Raw genomic sequence first — 14,193 nt, forward strand, 5'->3', positions numbered from 1 at the left:
GCATTTTGTAACCAATCAGATTCCTTTTTAGAGAGTAGAATCTGACAAAGTATTTCTAGGAAATACCGTTTGAGCCAAGTCAATCGGACTTTCTATTATCAAGTGAGGGCCGTTTATAGCACGCTACTTTAATGACACGGGGTGCATGTCAGTGTATTTGCCGTAAATCGAGTGAGATTTTGGGAATACCAATAGTGCTCCTCACGATGTCTTTCATCAGATTTCTTTGAAAATCAGGGAAAGTAAAGTTTAATATATACATGAGACAATTAAGAGTGAGCCAAAAAATAAAAGACTTTCCCTTTATAATAATTGAAGTTGAAAGTGAAAAAAGACAATTTTCTCCCATTGCTTAACTGTGGGACCCCTTTTATTTGAGCAAAAGAGACTACTTTTCCATATGACTTGATGGTGCATGGATGTATATTATATATACATCTAGGGTGTCTGTTACTCCCATGCTTAGTGCTTGCGGTTAAATTAGATTGATAAACAAGCATGGTTGAGAGTGTGTGTTAGCATTCTCTCTACTGTCTATAGTGTAAAGTGACAAAGTCCCAGGCAAAGTCCTGCTCAAAATCCAAAGTACATAGTCGATTTTTTTACTCAGGGTTTTGCTATCCATAAACTGGTAGATTCCAAAATCAGAATAGTTTATTGAAGTGAGCCATTATAATTAATGTTAAGATGTGTTGCATTCAATAGCATAGGACTACGTATACGGTACCCGGTACTTACTGTCACTAAAATATAAACTTTTTTATGACAATTCGCTATTGAATACATCAGTATAATTTCAAGTTCAACTGAATGCGTTCATCATGATTAATAACGATTCTGAATGTACCCATCATGAAGAATCCGATTTATCCCTGCAGAGAAATGCTAGCGTCCAATGTTGACCTCGTGTTAAAGGTCGTGGCTCGTAGAGGTCATCACATTTGTTTTGATGGCTGGCATGTAGCAACCTTTGTTTGGATCACGTTTTTTCGGCCAATCAGAGCGGGCCATTTTGTTTGTCTCGTTGCTCAGGTCGCAAAAGAGGAATCACATCACTATCAGCCTTCATTGGGTTCGGTCAGAAGATTTTTTGATCGAGTCACCAATAATTTTCGCGGGGTTTTTTCCGCGATTTACAAAAGAATTTAAGCTTACCTGCAATAATAAATTGGAACTTGATTGTTTTCATCGCATGGAAAGTTGAAGAGTTTAGACTGAAACTAACATTTGTGTCAGCTATTTTATTTAATTGGAGAAGTGAAGATTTTGACTTGTGAAATTATTAAACGTCAATTGAACGTTTGAACTTCACCGATCACATGATAAGGAGTGCAGGAGTGGACTTTTCGACACATCGTAAATACATGAAATAAACATCATGGGCAAACGGAGAGGTACAAAAAGGGGTCGCAAATCCAACCCCGTGCAAGTAGGCCGCGTCGAGAGACAGACAAGGTCTCAATCGAGAGCAATGGATCGCCTTTTAAACAATGACGAACATGTTCAAGTGCCAGTGGTGGCTCCGGCGGGTCAAATTGAAAATGTCAATCAGTGGCGTAACTAGGGGGGCAGGGGGGCAAAATGCCCCTGGCGCTACCGTTAGGGGGCGCCAAATTGACCAATTCAGCCAGGACCAGCATCAATTCTGCGCCCTTCAAGGGATGAAAGTCAAAATTTTCGCGCGCTTCACGCGCATTTCAACACAAAATCAATTCGAAGAACATTTTAAGATCAATATTCAACTTCTAGTAACCAAAATTAATTAGTGGTAGGCCTTATTTGTCCAAAATTTTGCGCGCTCCGCGCGCAATTCTTTAAGGTATTAAAAAATTCGCAGGGGGGGGGGGGGGTAGGGGCGCCAATTTTGTTTCTTGCCCCGGGCGCTACCAACCCTAGTTACGCCACTGATGTCAATGTCATGAATGTGGACGTACGTGATCGTGAGGTACATGTAGTTAATGGCGGACAAGGACAAGGTGAGCCGGCTGGTCAAATTGAAAATGTCAGCGTGATTGTACATCAAGTAGTTAATGACGGACAAGGACAAGGTGATGCGGTGGGCTATCCTGTCGAACATGTTAATGTACCTGCACCTCCACCTGTACACGTAGATCGTCATGATCGTGTAGAACAACAACAAGGTCAAGGCATGGGTTACCAATACCAAGACCAGCATGACTTGCATGATGGAGGTTTGCATCAAGACCAACAGCTACCACAGCAAGGTCAACAGCAACAGCAACCACAACAGCAGCCACAACAGATACCGGTGGTACAGCATCCAATAGCCGGAGCAGCTGATCAGCTACTCAGAGGTAATTTTCAAGGGACATTGGGTACATGTACAAATACAGGTACCGGTAATCAATTAAATGATAATGCTCGTATAAATATGAATCGATTAGCTAACCAGTCATGCCAGTCCAGGGTAACTCACTAAATCCTAACATGCATATTGGCAATGCGATGCAAGCCCCTTTAACTCGTACAAATATTGTGTCCGTACCAGTAGGCCTACAACAAAGAGCAGGGAATGCAAATGTTAATCAAGTTAGCACATATGTACAGCGAGTAGTACGAGTACAGCAACAGGTTTTAATGCTGATAATTCAATCAATGTTGGTGCAAATCGCAATACTTTGTTCACTAATGCTAATGCCCGGGGGGGCACTCAAACTTTGGAGGTGACGCGTATGTAGGGCTGTTAAGACCCCCTTTTCAGCATCGCTGTCACCCAAAGACCCCATATTTTTTTACGAACACATGTTCTGTCACCCAAAGACCCCTTATTTTTTCATTTGATCTGTCACCCAAAGACCCTTACTTGTTCAATTTTAACAGCAACTTTCATTTATCACTGATTTTGTCACTTATTTTGATAAAACAAAGAAATTTGAAGCCATTTAGAACTAAAAATTTGATTTTCGAGGTTTTTGTTAGCTGTTTGGCTCTCACCCAAAGATTCCATTTAAAAAAAATGTCAGGTTCTCACCCAATGACCCCATATTTTTTACATTTTGCTCTCACCGAATGCCAAAAATCATGCTCTCACCCAATGACCCCATATTTTTTACATTTTGCTCTCACCGAATGCCCCTTAGTGCGAAAGTGCCAGCCCTACACCTATATCCATTTCAAATTGAAGTGCCCCCGGGTGCTAATGATGGTCAAAATATTATGTCATCAAGTACTAGTACTAGTAGTAGTAGTAATAATATCATTCAAAATTTAAGTTCTAGCAATGTAGATATGAACATGACTTTAAATGATCAGATGCAATACGGGTTCAACCCATTGGTGTCGGCTTGCAGTCCCTTAGGCACCGGCATTCCCCAATCAATGCGGTCAAAAATAATTAATGGGGAATATGTGAATTTGGCACTGCTTTTGGAAAAAAGCGACCCCAACAAACAAGTTGAGGAAGATCACGCACTATCCTTGTCTATTAAGGATGGGGGGAAAATAGTTTGGAAGAATGATAAACCAAAGAAATTTATCACGTCAATTCATGGATGGACAAACGCCTTCCTCATTTTTAGTGCTATTTATTTGGAGGCCCATCCGAACCGTGTGCAAGAAATTCTGAAATATACACACTTAATTAGGACAGCTGCTTCTCGGTTTGGGGGGTGGGGGTGGCGAAGCTATGACCAGCAATTCAGAATGAGACAACAAGGTCAGCCTCAAAGGTCATGGGCGGCCATAGACGCAGAGTTATGGGCAATCTATGTCGCTGTACCTGCAGGTAATACCTATGATAGCTTTCATTCTGGCTCTTATTCTGGGTCATACACCAGCCCCAGAGGCTTCAATAATCGTCCTTTTCGTGGGAGGGGGACATTTCGAGGTATTACCCGATAACAATTTCAAGGCAGAAATTTATCCGGTACAAGTTCAACACAAAGTTCAGGTCAAAGGGGCGGGAGAGGAACAAATCGGTCAGTGTGTTTTGACTTCAATGGGCGAGGATGTTTTCGACCATTCTGCTCCTATCCCCACAAATGCTCGCAATGTGGAAACCAAGGCCATACGGCACTCAGTTGTAGAAATGGGGGAAAACAAAGTGTTGAACACAAATAAGTCAGTAACAGAGTTTCAAAATGTGTAGCAGGTGCTGCTAGTTGCATTTGTTGTAAATACCCATCCCCAATTAAAGTGGAAAATCTTATTCCGTTGTTAGCGAATATCCAGATTCAGGGTCAGCAAAAATTCTTAAAGAAGGGTTTTAGTTGGGTTTAAATTGCATTATGTAGGCAACCGGGTAGCAAGGGAAGCGCAAAACTTACCGTCAGTTAGACAGTTTCCAAGTAGGGCGGTTGAAAAATTAAATAAAGAAATTAGCGCGAGCCGAATGGCAGGCCCATTTGCTGTTAAGCCCATTAAAGATTTGATAGTTTCACCGATTGGGCTAGTGCCCAAGTCAGAACCCGGAAGTTTTAGACTTATCCAGCATTTATCATTTCCAGAAGGTGGGTCTATTAACGATGGAATTGAACCTGAATTCTGTAAAGTGAAATACGCATCTTTCGATGATGCAGTCCGGTTAGTTGTTAGTGTAGGGAAAGGCGCCCTCATGGCAAAAGCAGATATCAAGTCAGCCTTCAGGCTTTTGCCAATACATCCAGATGATTTCCAATTATTAGGCATGAAGGTTTTAGGCAAATATTATGTAGATAAAGCTTTGCCAATGGGGGCGTCGTGTTCACCGTCCCTCTTTGAAAGATTTTCAACCTTCATCGAATGGGTTGTAAAAAGGGCGGCCGGGACAGACAGAGTAACGCACTACATGGACGATTTCTTTTTTATGGGGGTCAAGGTCAAAGGTCATATGTCATGTAGTCGCCTCGTTAAGTGTTTTGAGGATATTTGTGAAAATCTGGGTGTGCCTTTGGCCCCAGAAAAATCTGTAGGCCCGGAAACAAGAATGACTTATTTGGGTCTAGAAATTAATTCAGTGAAGCAAGTCATTTCAATTCCTCAGGACAAATTAGAGAGTATCTTAGTTAAAGTGCGCATAAGACATTGAATTCATCAACAGTTTCCTTGAAAGATTTGCAATCCGTAATCGGATCACTTTCATTTGTGTGTAAAGCGGTAGCCCCGGAAGGGCCTTTTTATGCAGATTAATAGACCTTACTTGTGGGAAGAAAAAGTCTCAAAAAATTCTGTTATCTGAAGGAGCGAAAAAAGACCTACAAATGTGGATTCTATTTTTAGAACACTTCAATGGAACCACTATAATCCCTGATCAGATGTGGTCAAGTGAAGAAGCATTGCAGCTTTTCACAGATGCAAGCGCACAATTAGGATTTGGAGGATTTTTTAAAGGCCAGTGGTTTCAAGGCAAGTGGCCTGTGCAAGTTCAGAATCATTCTATTGCTTGGTTTGAGTTCTTCCCGATTGTGGTAGCGATAGTTTTATGGGGTGACCAGTTAATAGGGAAGAGAATTTTGCTCAGGTGTGATAACCAATCAGTTGTTGCAATTATCAACAAACAAACTTCGAAATGCTCGAAAATAATGAATCTAATGCGTTTTTTCATTCTGCAGTGTCTTAAGTTGAATATTGCATTTTCAGCTAATCATATACCAGGTAGTGAAAATGAAATTGCTGATGCCCTTTCCCGATTCCAGGTCGCTCGGTTTCGGAAATTGGCACCGGAAGCAGAAACAGAAGGCAGAGTAGTGCCCCAATTTCTCTGGAAGATCTAGCTAACGAAAGCCAGAGATTGTTGAAAGCTTCAATGGCAGCAGCAACGTGGTCATCATATAGCGCAAGTGTAGAGATGTTTTTAAAATTTAGGGATCAGTATGGGTTGTGTCAAAATTGGCCAGCTCCCCAAAATCACATAGTCAAATTCATTGCATTTTTATCTTTAGAAGGAAAAGCTCCGTCTTCAATTAATGCACAAATTTCGGCCTTGGCTTTTGTCCACAAAATTAATGGTTGGCCAGACCCAACAAATAGCTTCATTATAAAAAAGTTGAAAGAGGGGTGTAGGAGATTGGACCCTCGGTGCGATTCAAGGCTTCCAATTACTCCAGTTTTACTGGAAGATTTGATCAGAAAGTTACCGTGCATTTGCAAATCGCAATATGAAGTTCTTTTGTTCAGGTCGGCATTTCTTGTAGCCTTCTTTGGGCTCTTAAGAATTGGGGAATTTACAGCCATAAAGAAAACTGGCGACACATCAAGAATTTTAGCTGCAGAGGATGTTTCTATTTCAAAGTCACAGGAAATTCTAGAATTAAGAATTAGAGTGTCAAAGACAGACCAAAGGGGAGCGTCATCAAGAGTGAAAATTGAAAGTTCATCCTTAAGTCAAATGTGCCCAGTAAAAGCGGTGAAAGAATTTTTAAGGATAAGGCCTAACCGCCAAGGCCCCCTTTTTATGCATTGGGCAGGTGATCCCTTGACGTCATATCAGTTCGTGAGTATACTAAAAAGGCCATTAAACTCGTGAGGACTGTCACCTAGTCATTTTACTGCCCATAGCTTTAGAATTGGGGCAGCTACGGCAGCATCATTGGGCGGGGCTTCAGATGAACAGATAAAAGAAATGGGTAGATGGAAATCAGGAGCTTTTCAATCATATATTAGACCACAAGCCTTAGTGAATGCAACTAGGATCTTCCTTTGAAAATCAATAACAATTGCAAATTAAGTACTTCACCTGATCGTGATGAGAAAATTTCTCAAGCTTTTGTTTTAATTTTATCAATTTCATTTCAGGTATTATATCACTTGTTTTGAACGAGAAAATCTCTCAATAGAAAGGAGCAGCATATGTCGTCAATCATCTAAGATTCGATTGAAATTATACATGTAGAGTAAATGTATTTAAGGACCTAACGTTGAAACAAATTTGTTTATTTCAGGTAATTCACTTGCGGATAATGGAAGAGAAGCTCTCTCAACGATTGGAAGCAGTATTAATGTATTTTAACTTTAAGGAGTAGGGGCGCTAGCCTCAGTGCCAGTTCGAATTTACTAAAAATTTTGTTCTCTCCCATTACAGACCGACGTGCATGTACTTGGATAGTCGGGGATAGCATTGTGAACAGGGCGGGAGAACAAAAGCTCAGTTACATGGTGGAGGCTTGTGTATTTGGCGTGGTAAACCTGGTGGAAAGTTTTTGATCTCAAAGACAGAATTTGTGTTCTTATTAACAAGCTAGCCTTTCCATCAACAATCATTATACACATAGGGACCAATGATATTTTTTTCGCTTCCATTGGGGAAATCAGGGCCATGATTGAAGAAAATTTGTCGGCCATTAGGGAGCTCCTTCCTTACACTAGGATTATATGGTCCGATATTTTGTTTCGTTTGGGTTACTCAATGGAAAGATCAAAAGGGCAGGGGTTCGTTGTACGAAAAACTTGAATAAATGGGCACACAAGATGTGCAGGGAGAAGTTGGTGACAATGCACATATCATTCGTTACAACAACGTTCTCCACCCAAGTTTGAACATGGCCGACGAGCACGGGCCCATTTTCGAGTTTGACTGCACCCATCCCAACCCAAGGGGACTGTTGATCATGCGGCAGCAGATGGCTAATGCCTTAGGCTATTTCAACAGTCACCCACAAAATTTTGCATATCCACCGGGTTCAGAAGAATGGGAATAATTAAGGAATAATATGAAAAAAAAAAAAAAAGGGGGTTAGCATGTTCGGCATGTTCATACTAAGAACATGATGGGAGTGATAAATTTGACTTATATATTAAATTATGTCAAAATAATTATATATGTACATGTAATATTATGTTATTTACAGTACGAAAATGAAAGAATAATATAATAATTAAAAATATCCTTTCAATTTTAAAATTTTTTTATAGGAACTTCTCCTGCAAGCTCGAGAATCTCTCACGGGCTCCAGCCAATTGCATCAAATATTAAATCTTCTAATTAATAATGCTGAAGGCTTCAGCTAATAAATTTTGCTTTTGCTTCCAAAGTATCTCACTTTCAGCTATTTGAGGTAATTTCACAATCCGCTTTTTGCTTATGCTTATATAGTTTCCGCTTTCAGCGATTGGCGTAATTCACACCAGCTTGTTTACATTGGCTACAAAGTACTTCACTTCCAGCTTTTTGGGGTAATTCACAATCCAGCTTTTCTGTTTTTGCATAAATATTATGATTGCTTTGCTGAAGCCTTTAGTTTGCTATAATTGATAATATATTACATTTTATTAAAATCAATGTGTATTTCATCATAGATGATCAAAATTATGATTATCTATGATTTCATTAATGCTTGCAAATAAATCTTGACCGTATCCAATGGCTGAGAGTGTGGCAAAAAATTGTTTGGTTGATGTGCTTCCTTGTGTTTCTCTGTCTTGGGGTAATATAGCATTTTTTTATTTATCAAAAGTCAACTATGGCATAGTCTACTCTTCTACATACATAATAACATTTCATAAAAACAAATAAAACCATAACTTTGAATGGGAACAGGCAGTAATTCCGACAGCAGATCATGGCATTATACAGAGGAGTGAAAAGAATAAAGAATAGCACAGTAACACGATGAGCTGGTGAGGTAGCTTGCTTTTTATTGTGTTGCGAAAAGCATTTTACCTCATTGGCCAAATACTAATTGCTCACTGCTCTGCGATGAACTATAAATTTAGCCAGGTGACCTTTGCTTTGGCCTTGCCCTTGTTCATTACGGTACCTGAAGGTCACAAAGGATTTTCTGTCAGGAACTATGTCTGCAAGCATCATTACAAATGAAATTATGCCACAATTTTTACCCATATCATCTAGATATGAAATATAAAGCTCAATGCGATCTGTACATTCATGACATTTGTAACATTCTGATCTCTTTTGATCACCAGTTATCGGCATTTGTTTCAAACATGTGAGTGTATATATATGAACATATAATAGCATGAATACAAATGAAATTATGATGCAATACATAGAAAATAGCATCTCATTAATGCGCAACCAATCTTTAGAAATAAGACTGACCCGCTTTTAGACGTGACGAGCTTGTGTCTGGTATATACCCCGGTAAATTTGCCATCAAACCAGATCATTTTATATATCAAATTACAGCCCTTGAGTAAAGAAAGCCAAAACTGAAAACTGTTTTGTCCATAGCACTTTCCGTAGCTAAGTTACATCTTGTCAAAAGATTGACTTTCATCAAAAAGTTTCAGCTATAAACAAAACAGCATATCGGTGGTGTTTCTAGATCTTAAAACAGTGATAGGCCTAGTCTTATGATGATAGCAGCTTTTCTATGACTATGTATGTGGTACTGCTCAGGGTTGCCAAACCCGCGATTTGGGCGCCCAATTGGGCGATTTTCAACTTCCGTCCCGCGACAAAGAAAGTGCTCCCGCGATTTCGCGACATTTGGGCTACTTTGAAAATCTCACCCGCGAAATGTATTAAATGTTGGGCGATTTGTGACAAAGCCGATTTCAATGATTTTTTGATCATGATTGCCAATTCTTTCAATGGTCATTCAACAAAAGCACCAAACAAGTAATTCAATAAGCAAAAGTTACAAAACACTCTGTGGTCAGTGTGCTTCCCATGACAATGGCACGCACAGGGAGGGGGGCTGGTTAATCGCATCACATGTTGTTGCTCAATACCACTTGAGCTGGAGGATTATCCTTAGAATATTCCCATCTAAATACTCACAAGTGGTTTAGGACGACTTATTAAAGTAGCTTCTTAGTGTCAGCGGGGTGCCAAGTTTAAGTTTCTACTTCAACATAAGTTTTTTTTTCTGTTGGCGGTTCTTTTGAAATAAAAATGTGTAAACACCTACCGCACATTTTCTTTTGAAACGGCATGATGATCAAAAGTACTGGCCGTTTTGAATTTGATTAAAAATATTACATGCACATGTTGTTATTACTCAGCCATCAGTTGAAGGCAAATTTCCCTATCCCCCCTCTATTGCAATGAATGGCATGTCTATTAATAAATGTGATTGTTTTCCTGGCATTTTTAATTTGTTTCAGCATTTCCCAAAAATTAAAAAGAGTGCAGAAGCCCGTCAAAAGTCAACATTTTATTTTCCTTGCAGTTTATTTTTTTCTTAAAGTTTTGAAAATGTTTGTTAGTTTTTCATTATTTCAATTTGCAGTTTAAACATTTTTTTTTTCAATTTTGTTAGTTTATAATTTATTTCAATATTTCCACAAAAATTCACAAATAAATTTTCCTTACAGTAGGCCTAGGCCTATAAACAAAAAAAATCAGTTTTGTTAGTTTTTATAATTTCTTTTAGCATTAAAAAATAGAAAGAAAGGGTGTAGAACCCCCTGAGCTGTCTTTTATTTATTTTTATTATTTAACTTTTTTCATTTTTTGTTAGTTTTTTATAATTTATTTCAGCTTTTCCCAAAAATTCCAAAATAAAGGGGGGTATAGAACCCCCTCGGCCTCAAATCGACTTTAAATTTTTCTTCCGCTTTTTTTAAATTTTATTTTTTTCCCTGTTTTTTCAGTTTTTGTTGTTTTTTAGAATTTATTTCAGTATTTTCTAAATTTTAAAAATAAAAGCGGGGTGTAGAACCCCCTAAATCGACTTTAAAATTTTGGGCGATTTTTTGGCTATTTAGGCGACATTTCACGGCTAATTCTCATGACTTGGGCTAAAAGTTTTGGCAACCCTGGTACTGCTGTCAAAAAATCCCTCTAAAATTCCATGTGCGATTGTCTCATCACCAAAAAAAAAATCATATATTTAATTTGGGTAAAGTGAAGTATAGACAACATAATTTATGTAGGTTTCCTTTGACCAATCTTTTATTTTAAATTTCTATGTAAATATGTATTGTGTTTGGGCCCCGGTTTAGGCCAATTGGCTGACTAGCAAAATGTGTTAACTTTTGCCTCTCATACCTAAATTATAGTCACGAACTGCCGAATTCACCTACCAAATAACCAATCCAAGCAATGAAAATGGTCATCATGCCGCGCCCGCCTCCCAACCGCACACAACCCATATTAAAACCACGAAACAGTAGTGACACTTCTATTTTTCCCTACCCTTCAACATACAGTACTTACCTGTATGTTGGTACCTATCTCAAATTCAATAATGTGGTATGCATTCGTAATATCATCATTTATTTTTTTACACCGATCGAAACTTGTTTACACTGGCTTCCATCTTGAATCCAAGGAAGCTGTTTACAACATCCGGGAACTTTGATAGAAGACGCAATCAATTATTATGCAAATCGTTAAGCTGGTTTCATACTACCCTGCCGCTTGCCGCTGAGCGGCGTGGCGCACGCGCATTGCAGACAAACGGACACAATCAAGGCTTGTTATTGGTTGAAACGCCCTGCCGCTTGCCGCAGCGGCAAGCGGCAGGAAAGTATGCTGGGGGAATTAGTCCAATGACTTGCCCACGGGAATTCCCGGGGGGGGCACTTCAATTTGAAATGGATATAGGTGTAGGGCTGGCACTTTCGCACCCAGGGGCATTCGGTGAGAGCAAAACATAAAAAATATGGGGTCATTGGGTGAGAGCATGATTTTTGGCATTCGGTGAGAGCAAAATGTAAAAAATATGGGGTCATTGGGTGAGAACATGACCTTTTTTTAAAATGGAATCTTTGGGCGAGAACCAAAACAGCGCTACAGAAACCTCGAAAATCGAATTTCTAGTTCTAAATGGCTTCAAATTTCTTTGTTTTGTCAAAATAAGTAACAAAATCAGTGATAAATGAAAGTTGCTGTTCAAATTGAACTTGATAAGGGTCTTTGGGTGACAGATCAAATGGAAAAATAAGGGGTCTTCGGGTGACAGAGCCCGGATAGAGCATGTGTTCGTAAAAAATATGGGGTCTTTGGGTGACAGCGATGCTGAAAAAGGGGTCTTAACAGCCCTACATACGCGTCACCTCCAAAGTTGGAGTGCCCCGGGCGGGAATTACCCAAAATGAAAACAATTTAAAAGAAGATCAAAACATTTATAGTTAAAATAATTCCCTTCACATCTTACTTATTGAAACCCAATAGCATGATTATATTTAAAAGTATTGAAATACTATACTAGTTAAACTGAACCGGAAGCATTTTTAAAATGAGAAGCTGACGAAAACAACAAAGACCCCCATTTGACATGTGTTGGTGTTGCCATATTTAGTTTTAGTGATACTGCAATTTTAAGGGAAATGTAAATTTGCATATATTTTTTGGGAGAGGGGCAGGGAGCAAGGGGAGTAATATACTCAAAATCAAATGTGAGAAACAGAAAGTGCTGAGTGATTTGCCCATGGCTCAAATTCCCCGTTTGCGATCACACCTACTCACCCCTCACCCACCACCCCTATCTGCCCCTATCCGGGGGGGGGGGGGGAGCACTCCAACTTTGGAGTGACGCGTATGTAGGGCTGTTAAGACCCCCTTTTTCAGCATCGCTGTCACCCAAAGACCCCATATTTTTTTTACGAACGTATGCTCTGTCACCCAAAGACCCCATATTTTTCCATTTGATCTGTCACCCAAGACCCTTACAAGTTCAATTTGAGCACTAGCAACTTTCATTTATAACTGATTTTGTTACTTATTTTGAAAAAAACAAAGAAATTTGAAGCCATTTAGAACTAGAAATTCGATTTTCGAGGTTTCTGTGGCGCTGTTTCGGCTCTCACCCAAAGATTCCAATTTTAAAAAAAAGGTCATGTTCTCACCCAATGACCCCATATTTTTTACATTTTGCTCTCACCGAATGCCAAAAATCATGCTCTCATGCACCCAATGACCCCATATTTTTTACATTTTGCTCTCCGAATGCCCCTTAGTGCGAAAGTGCCAGCCCTACCTATAACTACCTATATCCATTTCAAATTGAAGTGCCCCTCCCCGGCCCCTATCCCGTCTCAGTAGAATAATGGCACTAAAAGGAAAAGAAAAGGGGAAAGGAGGAAAAGGGAAAATAAAAAAAGGGGAAAAGTCCCAGGGGAAAAATTGATCTTTAGTACCCGTACGGTCCCCCAAGACATTCTGGTGAGCAATTCTCTTGTCTTGAAATTTGGAACACATTAATAATTAGTTTAATATGCATCAAGTGAGCGGGTCATTGCTACCTTTTATTATCTTTATTAAGGAACCATTATGAAATTTCCGCCCAAAAAAAGTTTCATTTTTCTACATGGGCTTTTTATGTGTCACTTTTTGTTTGAGAAGCAAAGGTGCTTGTATCCCAGGGATAAAAGAGCAATTTTTGGTATTTTTGTTATGATATTATTAAACATTCAGCTCTCTTTTCATTTTTATTGAATAAAAATCGCATCACTCACGTTCAAAAGGTGCAGTTCAGATGAAAAACCTCAACAGATCACGCTCAAAATGTCATATATTATAGCATGCATTGCTTTCAAACAGTGTTATTTAAGTAATCATCGAATAAAAATAATTACATACAGGCGAAAATTAGCTAATTAGCATAATACAATAATTAGAAATTATTTTTACTGTTGAATGTTAGATCATAGGGCCTATGCAATAATTTGTTCTGTTCCATAAGGGGTGGGGTATGAACGTTTGGACAGTTTTTATTGTGGGACATTAGAGCACATCAGACATATCGAATTGCATTCTGAATACGAAGAATGTCCTTCTGATATCAAATAATTTTGATTTTCTAACATTCGCAATGTAATACACATTTTATGGCAAATGATTAAAAATTGATATTTTTGATATTTAACAGTACTCGAAGTAAACTTTATAAATCTGATGACTTATACTTAAAGTGTATGCAGCTGGGATGAAAGCTGACGATCAATTGAAAATTTTGACCTTTCGTATTGAACATATGGATTTTTTCCCCCAAAACACACAACAACAAAAATAGGTCTTTTTGGGGAAAAAATCCATATCTTCAATATGAAAGGTCAAAATTTTCAATTGATCGTCGGCTTTTCCTCCCAGCTGCATACACTTTAAGAATATATGTCATTAGATTTATAAAATTTACTTCGAGGACTGTTATATCAAAAATGTGAAAAATATCAAATTTTAATAATTTGTCATAAAATTTGTATTATATTGTGAATTTCAAAAAATGAAAAATATTTGATATCAGAAAGACATTCTTCGTATTCAGAATGCAATTCGATATGTGCTCTCATTTCGGCTAATTAATTATGCTAATTAGCTAATTAATATTCATAATATTCCCGCGAAAT

The 14,193-nt window shown here is 38.6% G+C and overlaps 1 protein-coding gene across 1 annotated transcript in view; it reads right to left on the minus strand.

Moving 5' to 3' along the window:
• Positions 1-11,188, minus strand: part of LOC140156840 (uncharacterized) — a 43,727-nt gene extending 32,539 nt beyond the window's left edge. The window contains exon 1 of the mRNA XM_072179836.1: positions 11,060-11,188. The gene's annotated coding sequence lies outside the window, so the exon portion shown is untranslated. The remainder of the gene's footprint in view (positions 1-11,059) is intronic.
• Positions 11,189-14,193: the final 3,005 nt, after the last annotated feature.

This window comes from Amphiura filiformis, chromosome 7, assembly GCF_039555335.1.
Source record: "Amphiura filiformis chromosome 7, Afil_fr2py, whole genome shotgun sequence".
In the NCBI taxonomy this organism is placed as follows: Eukaryota; Metazoa; Echinodermata; class Ophiuroidea; order Amphilepidida; family Amphiuridae; genus Amphiura; species Amphiura filiformis.